The sequence below is a fragment of the Pristis pectinata genome, chromosome 5 (assembly GCF_009764475.1).
Source record: "Pristis pectinata isolate sPriPec2 chromosome 5, sPriPec2.1.pri, whole genome shotgun sequence".
Classification (NCBI taxonomy): domain Eukaryota; kingdom Metazoa; phylum Chordata; class Chondrichthyes; order Rhinopristiformes; family Pristidae; genus Pristis; species Pristis pectinata.
Window position 1 is genome coordinate 57,779,584 of NC_067409.1, and position 15,531 is coordinate 57,795,114.

Genomic DNA, 15,531 nt, shown 5'->3' on the forward strand with positions numbered 1-15,531 from the left:
GTTTAAGACTTAATCTGATGGCAAGCAATTGGAAAGATAAACAGTAAGTTGGCCTTTATTGCTACATGATCTAGCCTCTGCAACCCTCTGGGGTAGACTTCCAGAGATTCACCACTCTGCAAGAATGACTGCCTCCTTATTTTGTAACTATATCCCCTTCTCTGAGACTCTCTTACTAGGGATTCATCTACAAGGATATCTGCAAGTCCCTCTTGTATATCCACTTTCTCTGTGGACACATTCTTCAAAACTCTAAAACAAGGTCATCATTCCTGGGAATTTCATGCCATTCAGTTCCAATAGTTTCTCCAATTCTATTTTTTTGTACTTGTGATAAAAGTTTCAATTGCTCACCCTTTAAAAATTACTCCCTCATTTTTTTTCCATTAGACTGAATAATTTCATATTTTTCCACATTATATTCTATATTCACTATCCTTGGCCATTCACTTAGCCTGTCTATATCCCCCTATTGCCTCTCTGCATCCTTCTCAAAGCCCAGACTGCCACTTATTTGTAACAGTGGCAAACCTGTACGTGGTATGTTTGGTATCGGTTTATTATTGTCACCCATACCAAGGTACAGTGAAAAACTTGTCTTGCATACTGTTCGTACAGATCAATTCTTACACAGTGCATTGAGGTAGTACAGAGTAAAAACAATAACAGAATACAGAATAAAGTGTCACAGCTACGGGGAAGTGCATTGCAGTTAGACAATAAGGTGCAAGGTCAAACAAGGTTGATTGTGAGATCAAGAGTCCATCTCATCATATAAGGGAACCATTCAATAGTCTTATCACAGTGGGATAGAAGCTTCCCTTGAGCCTAGTGGTATGTTCCCTCAGACTCCTGTATCTTCTGCCTGATGGGAGAGGAGAGAAGAGACAATGACCTGGGTGGGTGGAATCTTTGATTATGCTGGCTGCTTCACCAAGGCAGCGAGAGGTATTGACAGAGTCCATGGAGGGGAGGCTGGTTTCCGTGATGTGAGGAGCTGTATCCACAACTCTCTGCATTTCTTGCAGTCCCGGGCAGAGCAGTTGCCATACCAAGCTGTGATGCATCCAGATAGGATGCTTTCTATGGTGCATTGATAAAAGTTGGTGAGTGTCAAAGGGGACATGCCAAGTTTCTTTAGCCTCCTGAGGAAGTAGAGGCACTGGTGAGCTTCCTTGGCCGTGGTGTCTACATGTTTGGACCAGGACAGGCTATTGGTGATGCTCACTCTTAGGAACTTGAAGCTCTCAACCCTCTCAACCTCAGCACCATTGATGGAGACGGGTGCATTTACACCACCCCCTTTCCTGAAGTCAATGACCAGCTCTTTTGTTTTGCTGACATTGAGGGAAATGTTGTTGTCATGACACCATGTCACTAAGCTCTCTTTCTCCTTCCTGTACTCAGACTCATCATTATTTGAGATACAGCCTACTACAGTGGTATCATCTGCAAACTTGTAGATGGAGTTAGAGCAGAATCTGGCCATGCAGTCAAGAGTATATAGGGAGTAGAGGGCTGAGGACGCAGCCTTGTGGGGCACCAGTGTTGAGAATAATTGTGCTGGAGGTGTTGTTGCCTATCCTCACTGATTGTGGTCTGTTGGTCAGAAAGTCAAGGATCCAGTTGCAGAGGGAGATTGAGTCCCAGGTCTCAGAGTTTGGTGATGAGTTTGCTTGGAATTATAGTATTGAAGGCAGAGCTGTAGTCAATAGACAATAGTCTAACGTTGGTGTCTTTACTGTCGAGATGCTCCAAAGCTGAGTGTAGGGCCAGGGAGATGACATCCACTGCAGACCTGTTTAGACAGTAGGCGAATTGCAGTGGGTGGAGGTTGTCTGGGAGGCTGGAGTTAATGCTTGCCATGACCAGCCTCTTGAAGCACTTCAATGATGGTGGATGTCAGAGCCACTGGTCAGTAGTCATTAAGGCATGTTAAATTGTTTTTTTTTTATCCCTCTTCCACCTTGAATCCCTCTTCCAAACTATTGATACAGATTGTGAACAGGTGAAGCTCCAGCAGTGATGCCTGTTGCACTCACTAATTACAGATTGCCAACCCAAAATGATCCATTTGTTCCTATTCCCAGTTCTCTCTCCATTAACCCTTAGTCCGAGCCAGTATTTTCTCTCTATTCCAATATGCTCTAAGTTCAGAACCTCTTGCATGGCACCTTATCAAAGGCCTTCTGAATGCCCAGATGCACCACATCAATGGCTTGCCCTCATCTATTCTGCTATTTACAACTCAAAAATTTCTAACAGATTTTCCTTTCATAAGTCCATGTTGACAAAACATTATTTTCTAATTGCATGGTTAATAGATTCCAGAAGTTTCCCTTGTGCTAATGTCAGTCTGACTATACTATAATTCCCTGTTTCTCTGCTTTCTCCTTTCCTAAATACTGGGGTTACATTCCATAGGAGCCAATCATTTTGGAAGATGGCAGTCAGTGCTTCCATTATGTCCACAACCACCACCTTTAAAATTCTAGGATGTAGGTCATTAAGTCCTGGGTATTTAACAGCTTTCAGTCCCAATAGTTCCTTCAATGCCAGTTTTTATTATGCTAATTTCTTTATACTCTCGATCTATAGTTCTTGATTATTTCCAGGAGATTGATGAAGTCAGGCACAAAATATCTGATTAATTTCTAAGCAATTCCCTTAATTCCCCAATATAATTTTTCCTGTCTCAGCCTGTAGGAGACCCACATTAACTTAAGCTAATCTTTTCAATTTTGCACACCTGAAAAGTTTTTGTACTGTTTTTGTTTTTTGCTAGGCTATTCTCCCTTTATCTGTCAATACCCTGGTCCTCCTTTGCTGAATTTTAAAATTTTCCAAATCCTCGGGCTTACTTTAATTTGCAACATTATGCTTCTTTTTCCTTTGATCTAATACTATCTTTAACTTCTCATGAAACTACTTTTCTCATTGATTTTGTTTTGCCATAAAGGAGTCATATTCTATGTATAAACTGTGTTTTGATTCTTTAATTGTTGTCTATTTGCTATCCAATCTAGTTTCCCAATCTACCATAGTCGACTTGTGCCTAATGTCTTCCTGCTTTGCTTTATTCAGATTTAAGACAATTGAACTAAATCAATTTCAGTTTTATAAAACTCAGTCATATGGTCAGGCAGCATCCATAGAAAAAGAAATAGATTTAATATTTCAGATGAAAGATCTTAAATTTAATTCTATTCAGCATTTCTAATATTTTCTGTTTTTATTTCAGATTGCCGGCATCTCCTGTTTTTGATTTTCAATTACCCTATCATATGTTCTGTGGTTTAGAGGCATTTAGAAATAAAGATTTCTAAACCATAGAATCATCAATTAATCCTTTCTCATCGTGTAATTCTAAATTTATTATAGTCTGTGTGCATGTTGGTTCCTAAATATACTGATCTAGAAACTCATTTATTATGCATTCCATGAATTCATCCTCCACACTATTAATGCCATTTGGTTTGCATTAAGTTGAAAAGTAGATTTAAGTTCTCCATGCTTATGGCACTACTTTTGTTAAATGCACTTCTAAGTTCCTGATTTGTACCATGCCCTGCCTTACTACTACTGTTTGGGAGCCTGTCTGCAACTCCCATCAATGTTTTCTGTTCCTTGCTGATTCCTTGTTCCACTCAAATGTCATGATCTTCTGGGCTAGGAACATTCCTTTCCACTGCTTTTATCCCATTATTTATTTCAGTGCTACTCCAAGAGTTAAGGATCCTGTAATGCTTAATTCCACACCCTGGTCTCTCTGCAACCTTGTCTCCATTGTGTCTAATTTTTATGTGTAAATTTTAGTTTCCAGCATACAGAATGTCTTCAGTAAAGCTTTTGAACCTAGTAGCTAGCCACAGAAAGTTTAGAATATAATTAGTTATTGAATGTGAGTAGTCAAATCCATCATGGAGATTTATCCCTGGGCATTCCTTTATCTTTCTGACTAAGTTAACAGCAAGGAAATAGCTTGTTCATAACAACTTGTGCAACTGTCTCTTTTCGTTAACGTTTTACTGCATATTGATTTTGATGATTCTGATTGGTACTGTATGGTGCCCCTATAATTCTATATTCCCCCACTGTACAGTATTTACAAAGATTGAGTGCAATCTGGGAGAAGGGACTAGCCTTCTGAGAGGCTAACCAATGAAAGGTAGCTTGCAGTCCAACATGTGCTTGCTTTGTAGAAAGAAGTTTGAGATTCACAAGCAGTTAAAATCCAGGAATTAATTTAGAAATGCTTAGGTACTCTGTAGTGAATACTTAGAAGCAGGCTGCATGTTTTTTCAGAACCACTGTGCAACAGCTGAAACCCTGGGCTTTTCAATACTGAGTTTCCTGTTTCCTTGTCCGTCTGTATTTTTTTCAGTATTCCCTGCTGCTTCCTTTGGTCCTCTTGACAGTGCCTCATACCTTCACCAGTGGCAGAATCTTGAGCTGGTTTGGCTTATTCTCAGACTCCTTCCCTTAAGCCCTCTGTTTTTTCCTTCACCTATAAAATGTAAAACCCATTTTGTTAACTAAACTTTATATAAATTTAACCTTGAATGAAATTTTATACAAAAGTAATCTGCAGTATAATTTTGTATATAACTATCTGCAGTATAATTTTTTTATGTAACTTGGACATCAATTATGTGCTGTTGCTTTGCAGTGTAACTTAACAAACAGTATTTTTTTTTCCAGTTAAGTTTGACCAAGGAAGCAAATCCAGATCAACTCCAAATAATTTTTCTAAAGGTATGATTTATATATTTATTTGTCCGAAATGTATAAAAAAACAAAATCGCAATTTATTATTGGGACAGATCTAAGATTGGTATTGGTTTATTATTGTCACATGTATTGAGATATAGTGAAAAGCTTTTGTTTGCGTACCATCCAGACAGATCATTCTATATGTAAGTACATCAAAGTAGTGAAAAAGAAAACAATGCTGAATATAGTGTTATAACTACAGAATAAGTGCAGCACAGCTAGACAAATAAAGGGCCAAAGGGCCATGACAAGGTAGATTGGGAGATCAAGAGTCCATCTTTTAGTGTATGAGAGATCTGTTCAAGAGTGTGATAAGGGACCCTTATATGAAATATTAACTGTTTCTCTTTCCACTGCCTGACCTGCTTAGTTTTTTCAGCATTTTCCATTTTCTCTTTTTTTCTTATCCTACTCACCTAAGTTTAGCCTGCTGGATAAGCCCCACCATTAACAACAATTCTTTACATAGGCCTAGTAGCTTAACATGCAGCTAACTGTCCCCATTAAGCCATTTTGACTCATCACAGATAGTCTTTTTGTTCTTTCAGTCTCTCCCCCCACCTTCTCTCCTACTGAGAATTGCTTGGAATTTTTAGTGCACTTTAATGGGTGAGTCAATGGATGCAGCAGTAGGCCACTGTTACGGACTCAGTGAATGTCCCTTTAAGATAGAGAGTGTGTGTGTATTTGTGTGTGTGGTGTGCTTACGTCATTAGAAGATAAAGGACGTAATGACGTTGTAGAAGTCAGAAGAGAGAGAGAGAAGGGAGAGAGACACCAGCCTGCTAGTTTTCTCTATCGATGGATGAGAAACAATAACTGTGTCTGCCACTGAAATCCATGTATGGAAGTTGGAAGTAATCCGGCGGGGTTCACTTTGTTGCTGACCTGTAGAAGGAAACAGGTATTTGTGTGTGGACGACCACGATTCAGATGCTTTTCGGGGTGAGGAAGTCACTACGGAGTAAACACTGAAGTGTCGTTTGGGTTCCATCGTGGAACATTTGGATTTCGTATTTACTCTCTCTGTTTCTCTACATCTACATCTTATCTTCAGACAACGGTGGTTGTTGAAGAAGTCCTTGCTCATGTTTCACCTTATGGCTTGCAGAAGTGAACTTTTAAGAACCATTCCTGAACATGGAGTTTGGGACTTTGTCACACACACACGAAGAGTTTAGTTTTGGGGTTAACGTTCAAGGTTTAACATTTTTGAATTCTAACATACTAACATTTTTACTTCTATTTTTCGTATTATCATAAGTAGTGATTAATAAAATAGTTTTTAACACTGAATCATGCTCAGTGTGTTTCTTCTGTTGCTGGTTCGTGACAGCCACCAACAACCTTTACGTGAAACTGTACAGCAACCTTTACCTTTGCTGAAAACTCTCTCAGCCATGTTACTGGCATTTTTGAAAGGGGATCAGATGACATATTACTGAAGAGGAATCAGGAGACTGGTATTTTTAATGCAGAAGGTCGTAGATTGTGGATGGCACTTTGGGGACGAGGAGCAATGGGACAGTGAGGAGGACTTAAAGGATGAAGGTAAATAATTTTCTTAATTCACAGGTGTCCTAATGAATATCTGATGCTATTACTGGGAGACCATGTTGCTTCAGGAAGACTCTTGTTCTGTATTGTCTCTGTTGTCCATGTATTGTGTCTGAGCAATGTGGTCCAAGTTCTCCTGCAGTGCTCCTAAAAGAATGCTGCACAAGGAATGATGTCATCCCATGCACATCTGAGTTGGAAATAATGTCCAAGTCATGCGGCAATGTCTGCTCAAATTTGCAGGATGATGTGATCTGGAAATGGATTTTAGCACATTCTGCTCTGGAAAAAGTCAAGTTTCAGTTGCATAATGTTGATAAAAATAGTTCCCACATACATAGTGAGTGTATGTGGGAGGAAAACACAGGGTGTGGTTTCCTTGAAATCATAAAATTCAGTGGGTTGCAAGCTACCTAAGCAGAATATAAGGTGTTGTTTCTCCAATTTGTGTTTGGACTTTCCATAGTAATGGAGAAGGCTGAAGGCAGACAGGTCAATGTGGGAATGGGAAGGAGAGTTAAAATGACATGCAACCGGAAGCTCAAGATGGCCAGAGTGCAGGTGCTCCACAAAACTGTTGCCTAGTCTATGGTTAGTTTCGCCAAAGTAGAGGAGGCCACATTGCAAGCATCAAATGCAGTTAACCAGGTTGGGAGAGGTGCAACTGAACCTCTCTCTTACTTGGAAGGGCTGCTTAAGTGTCTGGATATGGTGAGGGAGGAGGTAAAGGGGCAGGTGTTACACCTGTTAGGGCAGGGGAAAGTTCCAGGGGACAGGAGGAGTGAGGGGGGTGGGGAGCAGGGGTGGAGAGATGAGCAGGCAGGGAGTCGTAAAGAGAGTGGTCCTTGTGGAAATGGCAGAGGATGATGTATTGGATGCATAGTCTAGTGGGATGAAAGATAAGGGCCAAGGGAACTCTTGCTGTTGTGTTTGGGGAGAGAGGGGTTGAGAGCACATGTGTAGGAAATGGAGGAAATGCATGTGAGGACTCCATCAACTATGGCCGAGGGGAAGCCACATTTCTGGAAGAAAGAGGACATTTTAGAAGCCTTGAAAACAGATGCAGTGATATGGAGAAATTGAGATAAAGAGATAGCATCCTCACAAGAGGCAGAGTTAGAGGAGGTATAATTGAGGTAGCTGTGGGTGTCGATGGGTTTATAGAAGATGTCAGTGTCAAGTTTGTCTCCTGAGCTGGAGACTCAGATTCAGAAAAAGAAGAGAAATGTCAGATGGTCCGGGTGAACTTGAGGGCAGGGTGGAAGTAGGTGTTGAAGGTGATGAGATTTGACGAGTTCTGCATGAGTGCAAGAAGCAGCACCAATATATTTGTTGACGCAGCAGAGAAAGAGTTTGGGGTTGGGGGGGGGCGTGGGTGGAGTGGTTTGCCGTAATAGACTTGGAACAAGGACTGTTCCATGTCGCCAACAAAAAGGTAGGTGTAGCTAAGGCCCGTGTGAGTGCCCACAGCTACCCCTTTCATCTGCAGAAAGTGGGAGCAATCGAAAAAGAGTTTGTTGAGAGTAAGGACAATGTCTGCTGAGTGGATGAGAGTGTTAGTGGAGTGAACTGGTTGGGTCTTTTTTCATTTGTGTCTTTGACTTCATTAATCTCCTTCCTTTGGTGCATGACTTCTGAACAGTGGCAAAATAATGAACTGTATATGAAGATTCTAAAGGGTTGCAATTTATTTCCTGGGGGAAAGACTCTCTAAAGGAAACTGATTACATTGTCCAATTAGATTTGTGTTGTATTTTCAAGAAGTTGAATTGGAAGTTGAAAAGATATTTATTTCTACCTGGTTACTTTATTGAATGTTTATTAGTTATGGTTGTGCTGCAGTGAGTGGTATTTATCTGGTCCCAGGAAGATTAGTGATTAAAGAGGAAATATTTTTGGGAAAGAGCCAATATAACTGTCCTTCATACTGTAAGCATTTGCCCAGCATGACATTGTATGGAATTTGGAAAAGTCTCAATTGGAAGCTCTCCAGGAAATCACCTTTAATTGTAATCTGATTTCAGACAATTTCACATTCACAATGCCAGGCAAGTAGTTAATATCTTTAAAAACAAAAGTAGCTGGCACCAGTCCAGTTGAATCATCAAACACCAGCATTAGAAGGCTAGGTGCCAATAACTTTTAGTGTTTTAAATCTCAGATGTATTGTGAGATTATTGCAACAAATGTGTTCCCATTTCAACTGATATTGTGAGCATTTGACTTTTGCCAATTGTGGAATGATGGTTAGTGTTGTGTATGCCAATGCATACCATTTTTTTTCCATTTACACCGAAAGGCATTATAAAAATGTACTTTACCTTAGTTTTGTTTAAATCTATTCAGTGTTCTGAAATATGTCATTACTGTGGAATTTTTGGGGAGCAGCAGTTCTGTACTGCCAGCAACATGTAAATGCTTGAGATTACATATCAATTAAACTGTATTGCTTTGTGATGTTGGTTGAAATTTATGAAAATGATTAACATTTGGATGGCTTGCTTCAGAAATAGGAGCGATTGTGGTTTTTTTTGGAGAAGATCATCCTCTTGCTAAATCAGAGAAGAAAACTTACTGGAATAAGATTTCTGACAGTGGATTTGAATTAGCTTGGGAATGAATGATGCAAAATGTTCGTGGTATCAGGAGTGCCAAAGTAAAAACATTAACCTTCGCCGATCTTATTTCCTTAACATCAGTTTTTTTTTCCTCCAAGTAGCAAAACTACTAATGAGAATCAGGTTTGATGAAATAAATGTAAGCGAGAGGAAGAGGAATTTGAAATGGAAAAGTTAGCAGATTATCAAGTTGGGATCATCCCCAGTCTAAAATCAGAAGAGCCCTGTTTTGAATCTTTGATATATTTTGAGGTTTTTGCTGAAGACCTTGAAAAAGTCTTTGGAATACAGAAGATAGAACATAGAACAGTACAGCACAATACAGGCCCTTCGGCCCACAATGTTGTGCCGACCTTTAAACCTCGCCTAAGACTATCTAACCCCTTCCTCCCACATATCCCTCTTTTTTAAATTCCTCCATATGCTTATCTAGTAACCTCTTGAATTTGACCAATGTACCTGCCTCCACCACCACCCCAGGCAGCACATTCCATGCCCCAACCACTCTCTAGGAAAAAATCCTTCCTCTGATATCTCCCTTGAACTTCCCACCCATTACTTTAAAGCCATGCCCTTTTGTATTGAGCATTGGTGCCCTGGGAAAGAGGTGGTGGCTGTCCACTCTATCTATTCCTTTTAATATTTTGCACACCTCTATCATGTCTCCTCTCATCCTCCTTCTCTCCAAAGAGTAAAGCCCTAGCTCCCTTAGTCTCTCCACATAATGCATATTCTCTAAACAAGGCAGCATCTTGGTTAATCTCCTCTGCACCCTTTCCAATGCTTCCACATCCTTCTTATAATGAGGCAACCAGAACTGGACACAGTACTCCAAGTGTGGTCTAACCAGAGTTTTACAGAAAACTGCATCATTACCTCGCGGCTCTTAAACTCTATCCCTCGACTTATGAATGCTAACATCCCATTAGCTTTCTTAACTACCCTATCCACCTGTGAGGCAACTTTCAGGGATCTGTGGATATGGACCCCCAGATCCCTCTGCTCCTCCACACTACCCATAATCCTGCTATTAACTTTATACTGTGCCTTGGAGTTTGTCCTTCCAAAGTGTACCACCTCACACTTCTCTGGATTGAATTCCATCTGCCACTTCTCAGCCCAGCTCTGCATCCTATCAATGTCCCTCTGCAATCTTTGACGATCCTCTACACTATCCACAACACCACCAACCTTTGTGTCGTCTGCAAACTTGCCAACCCACCCTTCTACCCCCTCATCCAAGTCATTAACAAAAATCACGAAAAGGAGAGGTCCCAGAACCGATCCTTGTGGGACACCGCTAGTAACAGCCCTCCAATCTGAATGCACTCCCTCCACCACAACCCTCTGCTTTCTACAGGCAAGCCAATTCTGAATCCACATGGTCAAGCTTCCCTGGATGCCATGCCCTCTGACCTTCTGAAGAAGACTACCATGTGGAACCTTGTCAAATGCCTTACTAAAATCTATATAGACCACATGTACTGCACTACCCTCATCAATCTGTCTGGTCACCTCCTCAAAGAACTCTATCAGGCTTGTGAGACATGATCTGCCCTTCATAAAGCCATGTTGACTGTCCCTGATCAGACCATGATTCTCTAAATGTCCATAGATCCTATCTCTAAGAATCCTTTCCAACAGCTTGCCCACCACAAATGTAAGGCTCACTTGTCTATAATTCCCTGGACTATCCCTACTACCTTTTTTTGAATAAGGGGACAAAATTTTCCACCCTCCAGTCCTCCGGTACCATTCCAGTGGACAAAGAGGACTCAAAGATCCTAGCCAAAGGTTCAGCAATCTCCTCCCTTGCCTCGCGGAGCAGCCTGGGGAATATTCCTTTGGGCCCCGGGGACTTAACTGTCCTAATATTTTCTAACAGCTCCAACACATGCTTTCTCTTGATATCAACATGCTCTAGAACATTAACCTTACCAATACTGTCCTCAGCGTCATCAAGGCCCCTCTCCTTGGTGAATACTGAAGAGAAGTATTCATTGAGGACCTCATCCACTTCAACAGCTTCCAGGCACATCTTCCCACCTTTATCCCTAATTGGTCCTACCTTTACTCTCGTCATCCTTCTGCTCTTCACGTAAGTGAAAAATGCCTTGGGGTTTTCCTTAACCCTACTCGCCAAAGCCTTTTCACGTCCCCTTGTTGCTCTCCTCAGCCCCTTCTTAAGTTCCTTCCTTGCTACCCTATATTCCTCAAGAGACCTATCTGATCCTTGCTGCCTAAACCTTATGTATGCTGCCTTCTTCCTCCTATCAAGATGTTCCACCTCTCTTGGCACCCATGGTTCCTTCACCCTGCCATTCTTTCTCTGCCTAACCGGGACAAATTTATCCCTAATATCCTGCAAGGGATCCCTGAACAACGACCACATCTCCTTAGTACATTTCCCTTCAAAAATATCTTCCCAATTCACACTCGCAAGTTCTAGCCTCATAATTTGCCCTTCCCCAATTAAATATTTTCCAGTCCTCTTTGCTCCTATCCTTGTCCATGACAATGCTAAAGGTTAGGGAGCAGTGGTGACTGTCCCCCAAATGCTATCACACTGAGAGATCTGTCACCTGACCCAGTTTATAACTTAATACTAGATCTAAAATGGCATTCCCTCTAGTTGGCCTGTCAACATACTGTAACAGGAATCCATCCTGGACACACTTAACAAACTCTGCCCCGTCTAAACCTTTGGTACTATGCAGGTGCCAATCAATATTTGGGAAGTTGAAGTCTCCCATGATAACAACCCTGTTATTTTTGCATCTTTCCAAAATCTGCCTCCCGATCTGCTCAGTATTCTTGCTGCTACCAGGGGGCCTATAGAATACTCCCCATAGAGTGACTGCTTCTTTCTTGTTCCCAACTTCCACCCATGCTGACTCTAGAGAGGATCCTGCTACATTATCCACCCTTTCTGCAGCTGTAATAGTATCCCTGACCAGTAACACCACCCCTCTTCCTCTTTCCCCCCCTCCCTATCCCTTTTAAAACACTGAAATCCAGGAATATTCAATATCCGTTCCTGCCCTGGTGACAGCCAAGTCTCTGCAAGAGCCACAATATCATAGTTCCATGTATTTATCCAAGCTCTCAGTTCATCACCCTTATTCCTGATGCTTCTTCCATTTAAGTAAATGCACTTTAGCTCATCCACCTTACTTCTTTTATACCCTATACTCTGCTTCTCCCTCCTCAAAGCCTCTCTATATGTTAGATCTGGCTTTACGTCATGCACTTCTTCCTCTGACCTATCCCTCCGGTTCCCTTCCCCCTTGCACACTAGGGCAAACATGAATGTGCAGTAATATATTAGGGATTTATAATACTGTAGCACATCATGAAATATGGCAGTTTCACTGCAACTAGGGAGACAGTTGTAACGTAAGTCCAAACTCTTTTTCTAGGGGAGACATTTAACTTTCCACAATGTGTGGTAGAGGATCAGGTTGGTTTGTTAAATTCTATAACCTGGATCATATGCAGATGGGGAAGCAGGAGACCAATCTTTCTTGAAAGGTCAATCAGTTAATTATACCAATGAGGCCAACCACCTCATTTTGATGTGTGTCAGATTTAAATGCTGTGATGGAATTTCTTAGGGCTCAAGAAACCCAGAAGCAAGAAAGGCTGGATCTTGCAGGTATGCACATTTCTGGCTCTGCTTGTGGACCAATCGAAGCAAGAGTGCTTCTCACCTAGTCCTTAAACTAACTTGCATCCCATCCTGCAATCTGTTTCCATCCCCTAACTCACAATCTGAAGGACCCTGAATTGTGATACCAATCCAATCTTTTAATTTCCCTGCCTCATCATCATTTTAAATGAGGAAATAAAACATGATTTGTTCAAAATTGACTTATTGATGTTAAATTTAAACAGTATTAGTATTGGTTTATTATTGTCACATCTACTGAGATACAGTGAAAAGCTTTTGTTTTGCATGCCATCCAGACAGATCATGCTGTACATAATTACATCAAGGTAGTGAAAAGGAAAACAGAATGCAGAATATAGTGTTGCAGTTACAGAGAAAATACAGTGCACGTAGACAAATAAAGCGCAAGGACCATGCCAAGGTAGATTGGGAGATCAAGAGTTCTTCTTTTAGCATATGAGAGGTATGTTCAAAAGTTTGATAACAGTGGGATAGAAGCTGTCCTTGAGTCTGGTGGTTCATGCTCTCAGGCTTTTGCATCTTCTACCTGATAGTAGAGGGGAGAAGAGAGAATGACTGGGCGAGTGGGGTCTTTAATTATCTTAGCTGCTTTCCTGAGGCAGCAGGAAGTGTAGACAGAGTCAATAGAGGGGAGGTTGGTTTGTGTCATGGACTGGGCTGTGTTCACAGTCTGCAATTTCTTGCAATCTTGGGCAGAGAAGTTGCTGTACCAAGCCATGATGTATCCAGATAGGATGCTTTCTGTGGTGCATCCATAAAAATTGGTAAGAGTCAGCGGGTACATGCTGAATTTCCTTAGCCTTCTGAGGAAGTTGAGGTGTTGGTGTGCTCTTTTGGCTGTAGCGTCTATGTGACTAGACCAGGGCAAATTGTTGGTGATATTTACACCTAGGAACTTGAAGCTCTCAATCATTTCTACCTCAGCACCATTGACATAGACGGGCATGTACTCCACTCCACTTCCTGAAGTCAGTGACCAGCTCCTTTGTTCCAAAGATTGAACGTAGCTGGTGTTCAGAAGGAGACACTAGAGACTGCAGATGCTGGAATCTGGAGCAACATACAAAGTGCTGGAGGAACTCAGCAGGTCAGGTAGCATCTACCTGACCTGCTGGGAAAGGGACAGTCAACATTTCGGTTGATAAGGGGAACCTGCAGATCTAGTGTATTTGGATTTCCAAAAGATATCTGGCAAGGTACCACATAAAAGGTTGGTGCACAAGATAAGAGCTCACAGTATTAGGGGAAGTGTGTTAGCACAGATTGAAGGCTGGTTATCATAGAGAAGATTTAAAATCACAATAAATGATTTTTTCCCCTCACACTACAAGGTTGTAACTAATGGAGTAACCCAAGGATTAGTTCTTCATCTTTAATTATTTACTACTTATATTAATGACTTGGAGGAGAGTGCAGTGTGCAAGGTATCCAAGCTTGCTGATGACACTAAAATAGATCGGAGGGCATGTTGCAATGAGGATATTTGGTTTTTGCAACAGGATATAGACTGAGTGAGAAGTTGAAAACTTGGCAGATGAAGTTTAATGTGGGAAAGTGTGAGGTTGTGCACCTCAGAAAGAGGAATCAAAAGGCAGACTATTTAATTGGAGAGAAATTACAAATAAATGAAATATGGAGGGATGTGTTCTTGCCACAAATCACAAAAAAGTTAGCAGGCTGTTCTAACTGTATAGGGTGTTGACAAGGTCACACTTAGAGTACTGTGCACGGTTTTAGTCCCCTTATTTAAGAAAGAATGTACTGGCATTGGAGGCAGTCCAAAAGAGATTTACTAGGCTAATAAATAGATAGGGCTTCCTATCACAGGTGATTAAAAAAAGTTGGCTATGTATCTTTGGAGTTTAGAAGAATGAGAGATGATCACACACTTAAGTTCTGCCCCATCTAATCCCTTAGTGTTAAGGCAGTCCCAGTCAACATTAGGAAAGTTCAAATCACCTGCTATTATAACTATTATTCCTACACCTAGTATTTCTATGTTATACCCATATGGCCTTTGTTGGACTTTCCCTCCAGGATATCCTCTCTAAGTACTGCTGTGGTGTTCTCCCTAATCAATATGCGACTCCCTCTCCTCTCTTATCACCACCTCTGTCACCAGAAGCATCAATACCTCAGAAAACTGAGCTACCAGTCCTGTCCATCCCTCAGCCATGTTCCGCTAATAGCTATAATATCACAATCCCATGTGCCGATCCATGCTCTGAGTTCATCTGCCTTACCTGTGAGGCTTCTAATGTAATATTGGGGATGTTAGCCTGGGAGAGGATATTGACTTGGCTCAGTTATCTTTCCAATAAATTTAAACAACTTTACAAAGAGAGCTTTGTATTTTTCGAGTGTCCTGAGATACCTCTATAGCTGGTCCAGAAGGATATAAGAAGGTAGGGATCACTGCTGCCTGGTAAACCATGAGTTTTGTACCAGGTTTTCAGATATTTTCCTTGGCCAATCTAGGGCTCTGCTGGCATATTGAAGGTAGTAGACAAAGTATTACTAACTGAGTAAATATCCTAAGTTTTCCAGGAAGGTTGTTGAATTGGGTTATGCAAAACAGAGAAAACTACAGAGGATTATCCAGAAATAGGACCAAGACATGTATCACATTGATGAAAGGGCACCATTAAAATTGCAGGTCTATAGTTTTAATAGAAAACTTGCCCTAGCGTCATGAACGCTGGGTAACTGTGTTCTGAAGATTAAGGCAGCAAGGAATTAAAAGAATGCTGGTTAAATATTATTGACAAATGAAGAGCAAAAACTCTTTGAAGGAAGGAAAAGTATATGGAAATCACTGGTGTGATTTTTAGATATTTTCATATATGCTCGATTTTCATTGAGTGCTGGCACTGGTTTTGAAGACAGAAATTT